General features: G+C 34.0%; 1 long non-coding RNA gene and 1 other non-coding gene across 2 annotated transcripts; one reads left to right on the plus strand and one right to left on the minus strand.

The window, feature by feature from the left end:
- Window positions 1–262: 262 nt before the first annotated feature.
- Window positions 263–10,508, minus strand: LOC144306032 (uncharacterized). The gene is made up of 3 exons (XR_013373059.1): window positions 10,401–10,508; window positions 4,116–4,171; window positions 263–332 (listed from the first exon to the last, which is right to left on the minus strand). It is a non-coding gene; the product is annotated as an uncharacterized LOC144306032 (long non-coding RNA).
- LOC144311609 (U6 spliceosomal RNA) lies at window positions 5,632–5,735 on the plus strand. The gene has a single exon (XR_013377206.1). It is a non-coding gene; the product is annotated as a U6 spliceosomal RNA (small nuclear RNA).
- Window positions 10,509–18,532: the final 8,024 nt, after the last annotated feature.

An 18,532-nucleotide genomic window follows, 5' to 3' on the forward strand; every position in this document is an offset into this window, starting at 1 on the left:
AAAATCAGTTTAAGGAGTATTGTCATCATAGCAACATTAAGACTTCCAACATATGAGCGTGAGATGTCTTTGTATTTATTTAGATGTCTTTAACTTCTTTAAACAATATATTATAGTTTTCCAGAATATAAATTTAATACTGTTTTTATTAAATTTATTCCTAAGTATTTTATTCATTTTGATGCTAATGTTAATGGAATCAATTTCTTCATTTATTTAATCTTCTTGTTCAAAGCAAGTACATAACAAAGCAATTGATTTTTGCTGAACACATCCATTAATTCTAATATTTGGTGGATTCCTAAGATTTTCCATACAAAATATCAGGCCATCTGTGAATAGAAATAGTTTTATTTATTTTAAAATTTGAAATAATTATTTATTTTTCTTGCCTAATTTCTCTGGATGGAACTTGTCTTGTTCCCATTCTGAAGGATAAATCAACCAGTCTTTCAACATTAAATGTTTGCTGTGGGTTTTTTATTGATGCTCTTTAGCAGGTTGAGGAAGATTTCCCATATTCTTACTTCCTTTACTGTTTTTTATCATGAAAGAGCTTTAGATTTTGTCAAATATTTTTCTGCATCTACTGAGATGATAATGTGAATTCTGTTTCTTGTTCAATTAATAAGAAATATTACATGAATAGATTTTTCAGATGAAAATCAATTTGCATCACAAAGATAAATCCCATTTGGTCAGGGTGAATAATTCTTTTTATATGATGCTGGATTAAGTTTACAAATATTTTGTTTAGAATGTTTGCCTCCATATTCATAAGAGATATTGTTCTGTAGTTTTGTTTTCTTGTGATGTCTTTGGTTTTGTTATAAGAATAATAGAATAAGTTGCAAAATCTTTCCATGTCTTTGATCTTTTGGAAGTGTTTGTAAAGAATTGGAATTAATTCTTCTTTTAAAATTTGGTAGAATTAATGGCAAAGCTATCTATAATAGGTCTTTATTTGTGGGCAGTTTTTGTTTTGTTTTGTCTCATCTCTTCCCTTGTTATACGTCTATTCAGATTGTTTATTTTTTCTTGAGTTGGTTTTGGTAGTTTTTGTCTTTATAAGAAGTTGTCTATTTCATCCAATTTATCTAATATATTGGTATACAATCATTTATAATATTTTTGTAATCCTTTTAATTTTTCTTAGGTTAGTAGTTATGTCTCCATTTCCAATTTTAATAATTTGAATCTTTTCGTTTTTTTAGGTCAAATTAAGTAAACTTTTGTCAATTTTGTTGACCTTTTAAAAAAAACAGCCTTTGATTTTATTGATTTTCCCCATCATTTTTCAGTTCTTTTTAAAAATTAATTTTTCGGGGGGTGGGAGTGAATGGGTGACGGGCACTGGGGGTTATTCTGTATGTTAGTAAATTGAACACCAATAAAAAAAATTTTTTAAAAATTAATTTTTGCTTTAATCTTTATTTTTCCTTCTTTCTCTTGCTTTATATTTAGTTTGCTATTCTATATGAAAGGTTAGATTATTGACTTGAGATCCTTCATCAGTTTCAATATAATCATTTACAGGCATAACTGCTGCTTTATTTTGCATTTAGTGAATATTTTCTAATGTAGTATTTTAATTCAATTAATGATCTTTTTTAATAGATTTTTGTATTTTCTTTAGTGGTTGTTCTAAAGTCTACTATATATGTCTTAAATTGTGAAAATCAGCTTAAAATATATACCAACTTAATTCTAGTAATATGCTGATATATTATACCTATATATCTCTATTGTCCCTTCTTCCTTTTTGTTACATTATATATATTCCATCTATTAATATTACAAACCCAGCAATTGTTATACATTTTTATAATCACTACCATCTGTCATCATTTCCTAGTCTATTACAATTTTTCTCCTAGACGCTTCCTTTGTATTATTATTGGCAAATACACTGCACATATTTTACATTTCTTAGCCTGATTTTTTTTTTAAGATTTATTTATTCAGAGAGAGAGAAAGAGAGACAGAGACATAGGAAGAGGGAGAAGCAGGCTCCATGCAGGGAGCCTGACCTGGGACTCGATTCTGGGTCTCCAGGATCACACCCTGGACTGCAGGTGGCACTAAACCGCTCCACCACCAGGGCTGCCCTATATTACATTTCTATGTAATGTATACATACATTGCATGTACATAGACATATAGACATGTACATGCATAGACATGTATATTACATGCACATAGACATAAAGTCCATGTATATGTTATTAGCCTAAGAATATATTATATACATATGTTATACAATTGCATTTCCAATCAGTTTAGAGAAAAAGAGTATTTTTAGTGTTTTTATAATTACATGGATGCTTTCAATTTTCTGTTTACTGCTGCTTTTGTTTATTTCTGTGCATTTGAATTACCATAGGGGGTCACTTGCTTTCAGCTGAAAGAAATTAACCTTTAGTATTTGTTGTAAGGTAGATCTGTTAGCATCAAGTTCTCTCAGTCTTTCTTATATGGAAAGTGTTTATTTCTCCTTCATTTTTAACAATAGTTTTGCGGCTTATAGAATTCTTCATTTATAACTTTTTTCTTTGAGTGCTTTAAATATTCTATCCCACTGTTCTTTCTCCATTGTTTTAGCTGAGAAGTTAGCTATTAATCTTGAGATTCCCTCATAAGTATTTTTTTCCTTGCTACTTTCAAAATATTCGCCTTATCTTTGACTCAGAACTTTTTTTTTTAAAGATTTATTTATATATTCATGATAGACAGAGAGGGAGGGAGAGAGAGAGAAGCAGGCTCCATGCCAGGAACCCAACTCGGGACTCGATCCCGGATCTCCAGGACCCTGTCCTGGCCCAAAGGCAGGGGCTAAACCGTTGAGTCACCCAGGGATCCCTGAAATTTTTTTAAAAAATTATGATGTATATGGTTATGGATCTTGACTTCATTTTTGCTTCCTGGGTGTGATATAAATGTTTTTAAATAAATTTAGGGAGTTTTCAGCTATCAGTTTTTCAAGTATTTTTAATTCTCTCTCTCTCTCTCTCTCTCTCTCTCTCTGCTAGCCTTCTGGAACTCCCATTATGTGTATGTTGATGCACTTAATAGTGTCCCCCAAGTCTATAACGTTTTGAGGCTCATTTTTCTTCATTCCTCTGTTGCTCATTGTTCTTCAGCTCTCATAATCTCTATCAATCTATCTTTAAGTTTGCTAATTCTTTCTTCTGCCAGTTTAAATCTACCATTCAGCCCCTCTAATAATTTTTTTTTTTTAGTTCAGTTACCATGCTTTTAAACTCCAGAGTTTCTATTTGGTGCTTTAATAATTTCTATTTCTTAATTGATATTATTTATTTGATGAGGTATTTTCTTTTAGCTTCCTTAAATTCTTTAATTTTGCTTTCCCCTAGTTCTGTGAACACATTTATAATTGCTACTTTAAAACTTTTCCTGTTAAATCTAATATCTAAAAAAAAAAAATCTAATATCTGATGGCTCATAAATTTCTATTGCCTGCTTTTATTGTGATGTTTGGGTCATATTTTATTATTTCTTTGCACATCTCATGATTTTTTTGTTAGAAAATATTTTAGATGATTTATTGTACCAACTTTGAATTCTCCCTTCCTCAAGTTTGTTTCTGTTTAGTTCCTGCCTGAATTATTTCAGTGAGGTTTACTCCCTCATCCCCACAGTGTTAAGACTCTGATATTGTGTCTCAGTGAGGTACATTTTTGGTTACTCTCATAGTCACTGTGGGATGACAGTGGTACTGCTAGGTTTCTCTTAAACTCTTTCCCTGCCCAAACTGTGCCATTAAACATCACCAATTGCCTACTAATTCTACTGTTTTCAACATTTCCCTAGGATATATATTGTTCTTTAAATTAACCCAAATAAATTGTGACTCCTCTGAAGGAATATTTTTTGAGGTGATATTTGTTCTGACTCCAGCTGTCTTATTCACAATTTCTCTCATGTAAACTAGCCATACTATAGTCTAAACTCAATCTTCATTAGATTCATGAATCTCCTTCCAATTTTCTTTTGCCACAGTTGTCACTGTTCTTGAAGGTGTCAGTAGAATTACACTGTTCTATGTTGTGTTGCAAATGCAATCAATTCCTTTAGGGAAAAAAATCAAGAAGTACCTGTTTTATGGCTTGATTCTTCTTCTAGACAAAATCTCTGAGCCGAGGTTCTGGACCTGGGGGTAAAGATTATGGCAGTCATTTGTCTGGGTGACATTCTCACTCTAGGCTCTGAATAGTTAGTGGAGAGAGGTTAGTAGCCTGTTGGTATTCTCATCTTGCCTCCCCTGGCAAGCCTCCACTGACTCAAAAATGGGAAGGACCATCTGGGCCCCAATATTGTCATTATGCCATGCCCAGTGTTGAACCTCCATTCTATGAGTGGGGATTCAGCGGAAGAAAGGAGCCCTACTCTCATTTACACTCCCCAAGGACCCAGCCTCAACAACAGGTAGTTAGCAGCAGGATGAGAAATGCTGATGTTGTCCTTCTTCAGGGAATGAAGCCCTCTGGCTGGGAGCTGGGTAAATAAGGAATGGTGCATTCTTGGCTGCAATAATCTGGAGTGGAGTCTCTGCCTTACTGGTAGGCAGGTGGGAGAGGAGTAGTCTTGGTTCAAAGTAACAGATGCTTGCCTTTCTTAAAGTATTTCCTTAGATTTTCTTAAATAAATGTGTTTTTTTATTTCTTTTTTTTTTCTTTTTTTCCTTTATTTCTTTCAGAATAAATAACAGAAGCCTTAAATGGTTAGTTTTTATAATTTTCACAATTTTCACTGAGTTATGGAATAGTGGAACTCCTGATGTGGGGCTGGAAATCAAATTTCATTTTATTATCTTATCTCATTAATTTTACCTACCACTATTATATTATTTATAAACATATATATATACATATATTTAGCACCTAAATATGCTACATATGTTCTAATATTTCGAATAGTATAATTTATTTTGCTTATTATGTGTCTATCACCCTCAGACACCAAAATATAAGCTCCATGAGCCTCAAATTAAAAATCTAGTCTCAGAAAATTTTCTGAGACTCAAGAGGCTTGCATCCATGAAACAAAAACAGAATACAATAAAACAAGAAATACTGAAGAATAATAAAAAGCTCTTAAAAATTCAATACACAAAATCAAAACTTAAAATTATCTTGAAAACATTAGTTCAAAAAGATATATGCCCTCCAGTGTTTATTTCAACAGTATTTATAATAGCCAAGATATGGAAACAACCCAAGTGTCCATCAGTAGATGAATGGATAGGGGGCACCTGGATGGCTCAGTGGTTCAGTGTCTGTCTTTGGTTAAGGTCATGATCCTGGGGTGTCTGGGTGACTCAGTCAGTTAAGCATCTGACTTTTGATTTCAGTTCAAGTCATAATCTCATGGTCATGAGATCAAGCACCATATACAGCTCCATGCTGGGCATGGAGCCTGCTTAAGATTCTCTTTTTCTGCTCCTTCCCCTGATCCCTTAGAAAGAAGGAAAGAAAAAGAAAAAGAAAGAAGAAAGAAAAAAAGAAAGAAAGAAAGAAAGAAAGAAAGAAGAAAGAAAGAAAGAAAGAAAGAAAGAAAGAAAGAAAGAAAGAAAGAAAGAAAGAAAGAAAGGTATCCAAACCAATGTACATCATGCTCACTTGGGCAGCACATACACTAAAATTGGAATGACACAGAGATTAGCATGACCCCTGCATGACGATGACATACAAACCAATGTACACCATCATAAAACTTCATTTTATCAAGGATAAAAAGAAGTTCTAAAATCTATACAATGGAATATTACTCAGCTATTAGAAATGACAAATACCCACCATTTGCTTCAACGTGGATGGAACTGGAGGGTATTATGCTGAGTGAAGTAAGTCAGTCGGAGAAGGACAAACATTATATGTTCTCAATCATTTGGGGAATATAAATAATAGTGAAAGGGAATATAAGGGAAGGGAGAAGAAATGTGTGGGAAATATCAGAAAGGGAGACAGAACGTAAAGACTGCTAACTCTGGGAAACGAACTAGGGGTGGTAGAAGGGGAGGAGGGCGGGGGGTGGGAGTGAATGGGTGACGGGCACTTGGGGTTATTCTGTATGTTAGTAAATTGAACACCAATAAAAAATTAAAAAAATAAAATAAAATCTTACAGAGAGAGGAAATATATGCAGAAAAATATTCACAGCCTTAAATCACAAATGAAATATCATCAGGCTTCTCAATAGCACTATTGTAAGTTGAATGGCATTAGAACAGGCCTTCAAGATTTTGAGTGAAATTGGTTTTAGACTAAAATTCTATAACTACTAACCTAACACATGTGAGGGGAAAAGAACAATATCTTCACATATAAATAAATCTAAAAACAAATGAGTGAACTAACTAAAAATTTCCATTCCTACTTTTTTGGAAAGGTTTCTGGAAATGTGTCCCAACAAAACAAAAAATTATATTAAGAAAGTGAATGAATGTGTTCATCTGATAAAAAAGAACAGTAAGAGAGAGTCCAAAAATGATAAAAATCACACTGGTGCAGTTAAGCGTCTGACTCTTGGTTTCTGCTTAGGTCCTGATCTCAGGATCATGAGATCAAGCCCCAAGTCAGTCTCCATGCTCAGCAGGGAGTTTGCTTGAGATTCTCCTGCCATTTACACACACACACAAACACTCTCAAATAAATAAATGATAAATAAATAAATAATCTTAAAAACAAAAACATGTTATCAGGATGACAGCTGTGCAATGAGAAAAAACCAGTCTAAATTGTAAAAGGAGGATTGTAGTTTCTCTGAGGGAAGTCTTTAGGAGGAAATTGGAGTTGCAACATTTTCAGGTAAGATTGACCATGTGGAAAGTTTTATAAAATTATGATAAACAGAAAAAGAAAAGCATAAGTATATGCATCTGATAGACTATTATTGAAAATACACAAAGAACTCTGAAAACTCAATAAAGAAAACAAACAATGAAAAAGTGGGCTGAAGATCTTAAAAGACATATCAAAAGAGAAAATATACAGATGGCAAATAAGCATATGAAACGGTGCTCCATAGTATATGTCATCAGGGAAATGCAAATTAAAACAACAATTAGATACCACTGCACACCTATTAGAAGGAACAAAAATCAGAAAATTGACAGCATCACATGCTGTTGAGAAAGTAGAGCAGCAGGAGTTCTAATTCATTGCTGGTGAAAATGCAAAATGAAACTGCTACTAGGAGGAAACTTTGGAAGTTTGCTACAAAATTAAACATATTCTTACCATATGATCCAGCAATTGCTTTCTTGATATTTACCCAAAGGTGTTGGAAACTTATGTCACAATAAAGACAAAACAAAATGAAACCTGCACACATATAGCAGCTTTATTCATAATTGTCAAAACTTGGATGTCCTTGAGTAGGTGAGTGGATAAATACATTCTGGTATGTGCAGACAGTATTCTATTCAGAGCTTGGATGAAATGAGCTATGGAGCCATGAAGAAACATGGAAGAAACTTAAAAGCTTATTACTAAGTGAAAGAAGTGAATCTGAGAAAGCTGCATGCTGTATGATTCCAACCCTGACATTTCTGGAAAAGGCAAAACCATGGAGACAGGAAGAAGATCAGAAATTGCCAAAGGTTGGGGTGGTGGGAAGGTACGATTATGTAGAGCACAGAGGGTTTTTAGTATGATACCATGCAGGACACGCGTCATCATACCTTTATCCAAACCCATAGAATGTCTAACACCATGAATAAACTGTGATGTAAACTACGGACCTAGAGTGATTATGATGTGCCAATCAAAGCAGTTTAATCAACTGTAAATAAGGTACCATTCTGGTGGGGGATATTAATAATGGGAAGGGTTATTCATGAGTTGGGGCAAGAAGTATATGGAAACTCCTAGCACATTCCTCTCAGTTTTGATGTGAAACTAAAACTTCTCTTAAAACAAAGTCTTAATAATCTGCTAATTGTTAACTAGACAATAATATTAGAAAAATGTCACTAATTTGGTCATTCTAAAAACTTTTTTTTTAAGATTTTATTTATTTATTCTTGAGGGACACACACAGAGAGAGAGAGAGAGAGGCAGAGACACAGGCAGAGGGAGAAGCAGGCCCCATGCAGGAAGCCTGATGTGGGACTTGATCCCCGGGACTCCAGGACCACGCTCCAGGCCGAAGGCACGTGCTAAACCACTGAGCCACCCAGGGATCCCCCTAAAAACTTAAGAAAGTCTTAAAAACAGTCTGAATCTGAACATAACTAATCTCTCTGGATTTGTGGATGAATGCAATATATTTTGCTTTAAAAACTTAGACACTAAAAAAATAAAAATAAAAAAATAATAAAAACTTAGACACTTAGGGAAGTGTGTATTGTTTTCAAAAGAAAAATGACTTGCAAAACAGTCAATAACCCGGCCTCCCCCACTCTTTCACCCACTTCTCTAAGCTCTAGCCATGCATAACTTGCCTCCATTTCTCAAACGTGTCATGATCTCTCATTCTTTGGACTTCACACATACCGTTTAAACTTGTCTGTAGTGTTTATGTCACTCCTCCTCCATATGTTCCCATCATTTGTACTTGAATAGCTGCTACTTATTCTTGAGATCTTGGCTTAGAGATCTCTTTCTCCCTGAGATGTCTGTTGTATGCTTCCATAATAACTTATCTTAATCATTTATTCTTAATTATTCTTTGATTTTCTGTCCTCTCCATTAAAATCTTAGACTGATAAGTGTACAGTTTTTCACACATTGCCTGGCACATAGTAGGTGGTCAGTAAGTAGTTACTAAGTATATGAATAAGTATGTGAATGAGACATAGCACATTTTTTGCACTAGGAGGTTAGCCAATGAACTGAGGATTTGGTTAATAAGTATTTATTATATACCAATAATTTGCAAAGCCTGGCAATATAATGGCTAAAAAAATAATTTTCAAAAGCTTTCTTTTTTCTTCAAGAAGTTTTTATTATAATGGTGGGGGTGGAGAATATAAATTATTCTTAAAGATTTAAAAATTCAAGTGTAATTTGAGTCAGGACCAGCCACTTCAAGGTTCTATATTTTCCATTTCTTTTCTTTTCTTATTTCTTTTCTTTCTTTCTTTCTTTCTTTTTTTTTTTTTTTTTTTTTTTTTTTTTTTAGAGAGAGAGTAGGAAGAGGTAAGGGGCAGAGGGAGAAAGAGAATCTTGAGCAGGCTCCACACTCAGCATGGAGCTTAACACAGGGATCAATCTCACAACACTGAGATCCTGATCTCAGCTGATATCCAGAGTCAGATGCTTAACTGACTGAACTATCAGGTGCCCCAAATGTCCTTTATCAATAGCAGCAGCATCCTAAATATGAGACCCTATACACTTGTCTTAAATTAGGATAGTAGAACTACTCTGAAATTAATATGTAAATTTATTTAGGATAAATGACTTAGCATCTGTGCATTCCATTGGAAGATAAAAAGTCTACTCTAGTAGAAAATAAATAAATAGATATAAAGAGCCAACATCCTAGTAGAAATATTTAATATTTAAATGTTCCTTAAATTTTGAGAGTTATAAGAAAGGTCTGAAGCACCACAAAGCTGGCCTTCTGGGTAAGTTCCTTTGAAAAGATAAGCTGATACACAAACACCTTTTTGGCCTTTGTCTTTGTCAGAATAAACTTCCTTCCTAGACAGATGGCAGGTTACTAAATGTCAGCTTAGCTTTGAGGCAGATTAATTCATATGGTGTCAACGTAAATAGCTGTTGACTTGTGGAAACCCAAATAATTCCAAGACAAAACACAAATATTTTATTATAGGCAATTTTGCTTTCAGATCATAGTTCCTGTGTTATTTTTGCACTGTGTTTTTTTTTGTTATTACTACCAGTATTTGCATGTAAACAGGATCTCTGTTGCTTAGCAATTCATTATTTCTGTTGTTTCTTTCTAAACTGAAATTGGTTTAGTTCTCTAGGAGGGAAGAGAGCTGTTTGACTTCTCTCTCATGTACAAAATGTATTCCATTTTCAGATTTGAACATAAGTCTGTTTCTGGAACAATTCACTCAAATGTTCTTCAGACTTACATTTGTATTCCAATTCTCACTAGAAAGGAGTTGAAAAGATCACTATGTTTGGTTACTTTTACTTTCTGCCTCATTTTATTTGTGATTACTCTTTCCTCTCCACTTTCTCTTTTGTTTCTCTACTGGATCCTCTTCCAAAAACTTCAGAAATCAGATTTGATATGAATGCCTGAAATTGAATTTAAAAAAAAAAAAAAGGTCAAGAATGTTAGAACACTCCCTTAATGAAATGCTATAAGGTTAATTAAGGAGGAGAGATACTAACAAATTCAATGTACCTATGCAAATCACCTTATAAGAAATTTAGTTTAAAAAAAAAAAGGCTACATACCAACAATGAACTGAACGGAGGGGTGCAGAATCATGGGTAGCAGCATGTCAGACACTGATAACAATAGAATCAGGAAGGTTAAGGCCCAAGAAAACAAAACGGGCTTTTCAAGCTATATTTGGAACAGGAAGATGATGTGAAAGGTAACTAGTTGGGAGCCATAATATAATGTTATCATAAGCAGAAAAAAGGCAAAACTACATAAACAGCATTTTCTTCCAGAAGAATGATGCTTAAACTGAAAAAAAAAAAAAAAGATACTTAAAAAACCATGGTAAGAAATTTAAATAAGAGAGAAAAGAACTGAGGAGCTTTGAGCCATTTTTAGTAGATTCGTGCCTAGAATAATTTCTTCCTAGGGAATAGAAAGAATTTGGAGCAGTGATGGTCTATAATGCAATGTGTAATCTTGTGAAAGCGACAGGAAATTAGTAAGTTCCTAAAAGGTTAGGGATACAGATATGCTTTATTTTCAAAAGAAAAAAAAACAAAAACACCTGAGATTCTTTAACAATAGATTTACCATCAATCTCACAACACAAAAGCCACACATGAATTTCTGTTACTCTATTGTGATTGTAAATATCTATTCTGTTAAAGGCACTTTCAAAGAGAATACCGCATTGCTAATAAGCCTATCATCCTAACTGATCCTGTCCTTGCATTTTTGTTCCTTCCTTCCCAGTTCTTACCAACACAAGTGTATGCTTTTTTTTTTTTTTTTGGATTTGTAGGTGGTAGGCCTACATTTTTAAATGCTGCTCTATAATTTTTTTAGTATATTAATATTATGTTTTTAAAAACTTTCTAGATTCAACATGCATAATTTTAAATGAATACATAATATCCTACCACATAGATATGTGCTAACTTAAGCATTCATTATTATTGAACTTTTTTTGGTTATAAATCACTCTGAAATGAACATATAAGGTATATCGGTTTTCTCTTTATTTCTTGGAAAAGTTTATTTGAACACATTCCCCAAAATGGGTTGAGGACATCAAAAGTTATAAACACTATATGGACCTAGACAGAGGCTACAAAACTGCACTGTGAAGTGATGACAATTTATTTTGACATCAGCATTATTTTATGGTTATTTTGGTGGCCCTGCGAATTATGGCTCTAATTTAATTTCATGGAAATTTTAATACATATACAATAGAATTCAGAGGTCTTATGTGTATATAAGTGGTGTTATGGAGGCTAACATTGTCCAATTTTAAACTTTTTAAATATGCCTTTATAAATTTTGTACATTATGGGAGTCTTAAAGTTTCTTTTTCAGATTGTGTTTTATATTTTACAATATATTATGTTATAATGATTTTTCATATTTGTCTCAAATATAGTTTTTTGCCTTTCCTTTGAGCTATTTTCATAGGTTTTAACATCTAAGCAATTAAATCGGTTGGTTTCTTTGGTATTTCCTCAGTTATTTCCAAAAATTAAAACTTTTCTCTTGAAAATTGTTATATTACTCTATTTTGCTGATTTTTCTCTTTTTCATATACATAACATTACTCAATTGTTAAATAAGAAACTCTTATTGAAAAGTTTCAAGATATGAGTATAGAATTAAAAAGAAGTCTTCTCTGAACCATTCCAATCCTGATAGGTAAGTATCACTAACAAGTCTGTGTGATTATTTCTTTTTTTTAGTATTAATTTATATACAGGGGTGCCCGGGTGGCTCAGGCAGTTGAGAGTCTGCCTTTGGCTTGGGTCATGACCCCAGGGTCCTTGGATTCAGCCCCACATGGGGCTCCCTGCTCAGCAGGAAGCCTGCTTCTCCCTCTCCCTCTGCCCCTCCCCCTGCTTGCCTACACCCTCTCACTCTCACTCACTCTCTCAAATAAATAAAAATACAAAAAAAAAATCTTTAAAATCACACAGTTCAACCTTATGTTCTTAAAAATACATATATACATTTATAGATACATATATATTTTATTTGAGCATAGCTGATACCCAATGTGACATTAGGTTCAGGTGCACAACATAGTGATTTTACAAGTCTAATTCGAATGCTCTAACACTTCAATTATTCTCCACACACCCACACCCGCACAACCACACACACACACACGCACAAATATATTAAAATTTTATATTTACATGAATAGAATCAAACATATTTCTAAGACTTGCTCTGTTCATTTGATTATGTCTTCAGTCTCTTCACCCATCTCAGATTTTTCAGTGGTCACAGGGTATGAAAGACTTGCAATTTGTCTAAGCTTCCTCAATTCAAGGTTGTTTCCTGATTTGGTCGTGAAAATACCTTTGTAAAACTTTTTTTAAAAATATTTTATTTATTTGAGAGAGAGAGAACACGAGCAGGGGACCGGGCAGCAGGAGAGGGAGAAGCAGGCTCCCCACTGAGCAGGGAGCCCCATCCCAGGACCCAGGATCATGACCTGAGCTGAAGGCAGATGCTTCACCGACTGAGCGACCCAGGCTCCCCATCCTTTATATCACTCTTTGTGTACATGCGCTACATATGCATGGGATAAATTCCTTGAAGTGGAGTTTTCGGGTAAAGAGTAAGCATATTTTAAATTCTGAAAGATAATCCAAGTTGCCTTCTTAAAATGTTTTATTGATTTGTACTCTCACCAAGTTGATATGTATATCAACTTGCCCTTTCTCTGTATCCTCACACACATTAGATATCACTAGCATTTAAAAATGTTGCTAAACCAATGAGAAAAATTCATACATACATGATAGTGCTACATTCAGCAAGACTGTAGAAGACAACACCAAACCATCATTCCCAAAGTGTCCATTATGGGAAAAAAAATTGAATTAAAAAAATCACAAGTTTTAAGACAGCAGAGAGCTATGGATGAAACAACTCTAAGGGAACTAAATTCAGATATGGAAAGGCCCTTTTCAGGAAAAAATGACTTTCTTTTCAGGGAAGGATTATTGGTGAAACAGTAGGAGATCACATACATAGTAAGTGTTCGTGAATAATACATGGTTTGTCAGAGAGCTTGGTCCATGACCTTGAATTCTCCAACAATGTTACCACTTACTCAGAAAACAGAAGGTATGAACACAGCGCATCACACACAGTTCAGAGGAATAACTAATATAGCAAATGGCACACATTTAGGATTTAAAAGGACTATGATAACCTGGAAAATATGGGTTTATTAGAGACAAATCATCCATTTTAAATAAGTAAATCACTTTTAAAGAACATAATGCCAAAAATATTGGCTTCGGGACAATGAGATCTGGGCTCCGGAGGTTCTCTTTGGTAAAAACTCTGTGGCCAATAGTACTTTTTTTGGTGAAAAACAAATGCAGTTTTTTTGTTGTTGTTGTCTGAATCTAACATCAGTTGAACAAGAATAAACTAATGAACATATTATGATGTCCAATATGGGAAAAACCCTTGAAGCCATTTTGAGAGTAAGGGGGCTATTTTATACAAATTATACTATGATAACTCTGAAGCTCTATCTCACTTGGTGGGTGAAAAATCAACCTGCATTCTTTTTGGGTTTTCCTCCCATTTCCTGGATTATACTGAAGTTCTTGGATCTGACTCAGGGCCAGGGTCCTATTAAAACCTCCCAACTCATTTATCCATAGACTTATTTCTGATACTCCATTGTTTTCATCTGCATAATCTTTTTAGGTTTGTATCTTGTGACTTCTGCTTCAAGTTGAGACATTTGAATTTTTGCCTAAGAAGAAGCTTTTTGATTTATTGTATCTGTGTGCCTGAGAAGGATTTTATTCATCTCCGTTTTTAAAGTATATTTTTTACCAAATAGAGAATTCTAGAACAGGAAACATTTTTTTTTTCTCTTTTGGTATCTTGAAGATATCACCTATTGTCTCTTGGGTTTTATCTTTCTTGGGACATGCTAGTCATTATTCTTACTTTGGTTCTTTTGAAAGTAAAGTATGTATTTGTACTCTTGGCTTTTAAATTTTTCTCTTGGCTTTATTTTAGAGAAATTTTAATATCATGTACCTAAAAAAATTATGAATAGAGTTTGCTAAATGTTTTGAATCTGTGCTTTGACGTACTTTGTTAGTCTTTGAAACTGCTCTGCTGAGGTTTCTTCAAATATATTTCTGTCTCTCATTCTCCCTGCCTGTCCCTCTGGGATTCTGACTGTGGGTATCCCAATCCTCCTTAGTATACACCTCATATCTCTTATGCTTTCTTTATTTCCCATCCTACCTTCTGGCTGGCATTCAAACTATATACTTTCTGCTGCTCCGTCTGCTGGTTCCCAGATCCCGTGCTTTCCTGTCTAGTTTTCTATTAAACCCATGTACTGTATTGTTAATTTTGGTTATTATATATTTCAGTTCTAGAATTTCCACCTGATTCTTACTCATAGATTCAAGTAAATCCTCTGCTGAAATTCTCTATTTATCCTCCATTCTTCTTTAACATATTAATCATAGTTATTTTATAGCCCTGGCCAGGTGACTCTAATGTCTGAATCACTTTGGATCTGTTTCTACTGCTCTGAATAGTGTTATCTCTTTCCAAGAGAGTATTTTTTTTCTGACAGGCAGACAGAGTCCATACAGATCACCTAAGCCTTTCTGTGAATGCTAGGCAAATAAAATATGAGCCGGGCTGATCAGCTCAGCTAGGAATTGAGTGATTTCAGACTTGCAAAATTTGGTAAGGCTCAGTGTACCTTCATTTCACCTTTCTCCTGCTGTGTAACCCACCAAGGTTCAGCTGAGAGCTAGTCTTTCCACCAGGTCTCTTACCTTGGTCTCTGTCTCTTCACTAGTAAAGGTGGAAAATTCTCTTCTTTTAAGAGATTGCTGACTTAGCTCTTTAGCCTCCCACCCCCATGCAGATTCAGAATTCAGCAAATATACCAAGGAGTGAACCAGGTGGCTTAAGTTCTCCATTTTGTTACATGAGCCTAAAGCTCTGGTGATTACTCAGTCCCCAACAATACCTCTCCCCCGAGTCCAGCTTAGGTTTGCCAAGTACAATTCAGGACATACGGTGAAATTTGAATTTCAGATAAACAATAAGTTTATCTGCATCGGAAGCAGGAAATAATTCCCAGAACAAAATAGCTACTTCCATACAGTTCTCTCTTCTCTAGAATCTTCTTCCCTCTCAGCTTTGCTACATCACAGTGACCTGATACCTTTAAGCAACGTTGTTTTGTTTTTTTGGTAATATGGCTTTTTAGTTGTACTTTATTAGAAAAATTAATTTGCTACAAATCACTCCATTTTACCAGGAAGTGAAAACTTACCCTTATATTTTTAATGTACATAGCCATACATTTTTGTTAAGCAAGGTTTTATTTTTTGATATGCCTATTCTTATTCTCCCCTGAAAATAAGAAAAATCAATGTGCTTTATATTTTCCTTCATCCATCACATTCTTGTTGCCTAGCAGTTTGGGGCTTAGGTCCATGCAGGCCCTTGAAACCCCTCTGAAGAAATAGGTCTTATATTATTGGTTCATACACTCTGTTCCACTATGATACTGATGAAATTTCTAACCTAGTCAGTGAGGCAATAAACAACTTGGCTCTGTGCCTGGTTCAAAGATAGAGACTGCCATACTCATCCTTAAATCAAAAACAGCAGATGGAGCTACTTTTATTCATTGTTCTTTCATAAGTTTGGCTCAAGCATCTCAAGTCAAATTATAAACAAGGCTCTGGCACCCACAAATATGGAGCAGTTATAATGCTTCATATGCAAAATCAGCTCAAAAAGATGATGAAAAATGTTTCCTATCCCACCCCAGGCTTTCAGGTGGAACAGCTGCCAAACTCTCAGCCCCACTCACTATTAGTTGGTTTGTATTCTTGTTAATTTCTAGACCCTATTTTAAAATGTTTAATATATTTTCCTCCTTTTTGTTATTTTAATTTTATCCATCATTGCTAGATGCTAGCAACATAAGAGCCTACTTAGATTATGAAATTATAGTACATCTTGACTGGAAGTTAAATATAATTTTCTTTGTTTCTTTTTTTCTTCTGCTGATTTGGAAAATGTGTGCTCCATTTCTATTCTATCGGAGTTTATCTTTAAAGATTTAACAATCTGAACTTAGACTTTTTCTAACAAAAATAAATTGTTACTTCTCCCATGAAGAAGATAATGACCTTGGTATATAGTTACTTTCCTCTTTTTGCATCCTGTAAATCATGTTCAATCTAATATTTTCAAGTTTTTTCTGATTTTAAACACAAACCATTATTTTTTAGAGTCAATATTATTTTGGGTTCATTAATATGTTTTGCCAATATTTTTGTTGACCATGATTCTATTACCATTGTTCTATATCCACCATGTAGTCTATTTTTTCTCTTCTTGATTTATTTCCTTCTGGCTAAACTATGACTTTGAATAGTTCTTTCATCGAAGCATTATGAGTCCTTAGACGTCTAAAAAATGTGTTTATTATTTCCTTAATCTTAGGAGGCAAGTATGCTTACCATTATACCACCAATTCCAGGTTCCCCCTCATTCTTAAAAGCTAGATTAGCTAGGTATAGAATCGTATTTTGTTCAAAATTATTTACACCTTAAATATATTTCATTTTCTTCTATTACCCAGAGGTTTTTTTATGAGAAATTTTATGTTTTCCCTTTTTAGGCAATATTTATGCTTTTTCATAGTAACTTTTAATATTTGTTTTATATTAATATATATATTAATATTTTCTTTATATTTAATATTCTCCTATCTGATTATGATGTGTGTGGTGGAATTTTTTAAAAATTTATCTCTATTTTTATGTACTTTATAGATGTTAGTACTTATGATTTCTTCATTTCTGGAAAATTTTCATCATTTATCTTTCCAAGTATTGCCTCTTCCCCAATCTCTGTATTCTCTTTCTGGAACTTCTTTGAAATATTGATAGATTTTCTATGTTACATATTTCTTAACTTCAATTTAATTTTTAATATCTTTTTTCATGAGTATTTGGATATTTTCCTAAAGTTTAGGTTTCAACTTTCCTTCTTTTGCCATTTGTAATCATTTTTTTACTCTTTTTCCAACCCACCTATTTTCTTTTTTTTTTTTTTAATTTTATTTATTTATGATAGTCATCAGAGAGAGAGAGAGAGAGAGAGAGAGAGGCAGAGACACAGGCAGAGAGAGAAGCAGGCTCCATGCACCGGGAGCCCGACGTGGGATTCGATCCCGGGTCTCCAGGATCGCGTCCTGGGCCAAAGGCAGGCGCCAAACCGCTGCGCTACCCAGGGATTCCCCCAACCCACCTATTTTCAATGACAATATTTTTCAGCTTTTTAAAACTTTTAAAAAATATATTTTATTTACTTGAGAGAAAGAGAAATCATGAGTGAGGAGGAGGGGCAAAGAGAGAGGGAGAAGCAGACTCCTTGCTGAGCAGAGAGCCCAGTGTGCGTCCCAGGACGCTGAGATCATAATCAGAGCCAAAGGCAAATGCTTTACTAACCCAACCAGGCGCCCCATATTTTTCAACTTTTATATCTTTTGCGGTTCTTTTCTATATCAGCTTATTAACTTTTTATAATCATGTATTTATCTTGTGCATTCTATTTCTTCCAGTGTTTTAGGCCTATCATAAAATCTCTATCTCTAGGTATTTAAGTATAAATTATTCTCTAGGTATTTAAGTATAAATTATTTAAGTATAAATTATTCTAGGTATTTAAGTATAAATTCTCTAGGTATTTAAGTATAAATTATTTAAGTATAAATTATGATAAGTTTATGGATCAGTAGACTGTATTTTTTTTAGTAGACTGTATTTTTAAGTACAGCCAGTCCTAATTAATTGCAGATTCTGTATTTATAAATTCACCTATTTGCTAAAATTAATTTGCAACCCCCAAATCAATATTGAGGTAGTTTTGCAGTCATTTTTAGGCATGCATATGATGTTTCCAGCTGAGGTTGAACAAAGTGATGCCTCACTTTGTCTTGTTTTGGCTCTCATATTACAAATGTGTCCTTTTCATAGTATATTTAGTACCACTTTTTTTTTTGCCTTTTTCTTTTATGTGTGTCTTTCTAGGTAGTGACTTCTTTGTTTAAAATCACCTCGAGGGATCCCTGGGTGGCGCAGCGGTTTGACGCCTGCCTTTGGCCCAGGGCGCGATTCTG

This window comes from Canis aureus, chromosome 3 (genome assembly GCF_053574225.1).
Source record: "Canis aureus isolate CA01 chromosome 3, VMU_Caureus_v.1.0, whole genome shotgun sequence".
Lineage (NCBI taxonomy): Eukaryota > Metazoa > Chordata > Mammalia > Carnivora > Canidae > Canis > Canis aureus.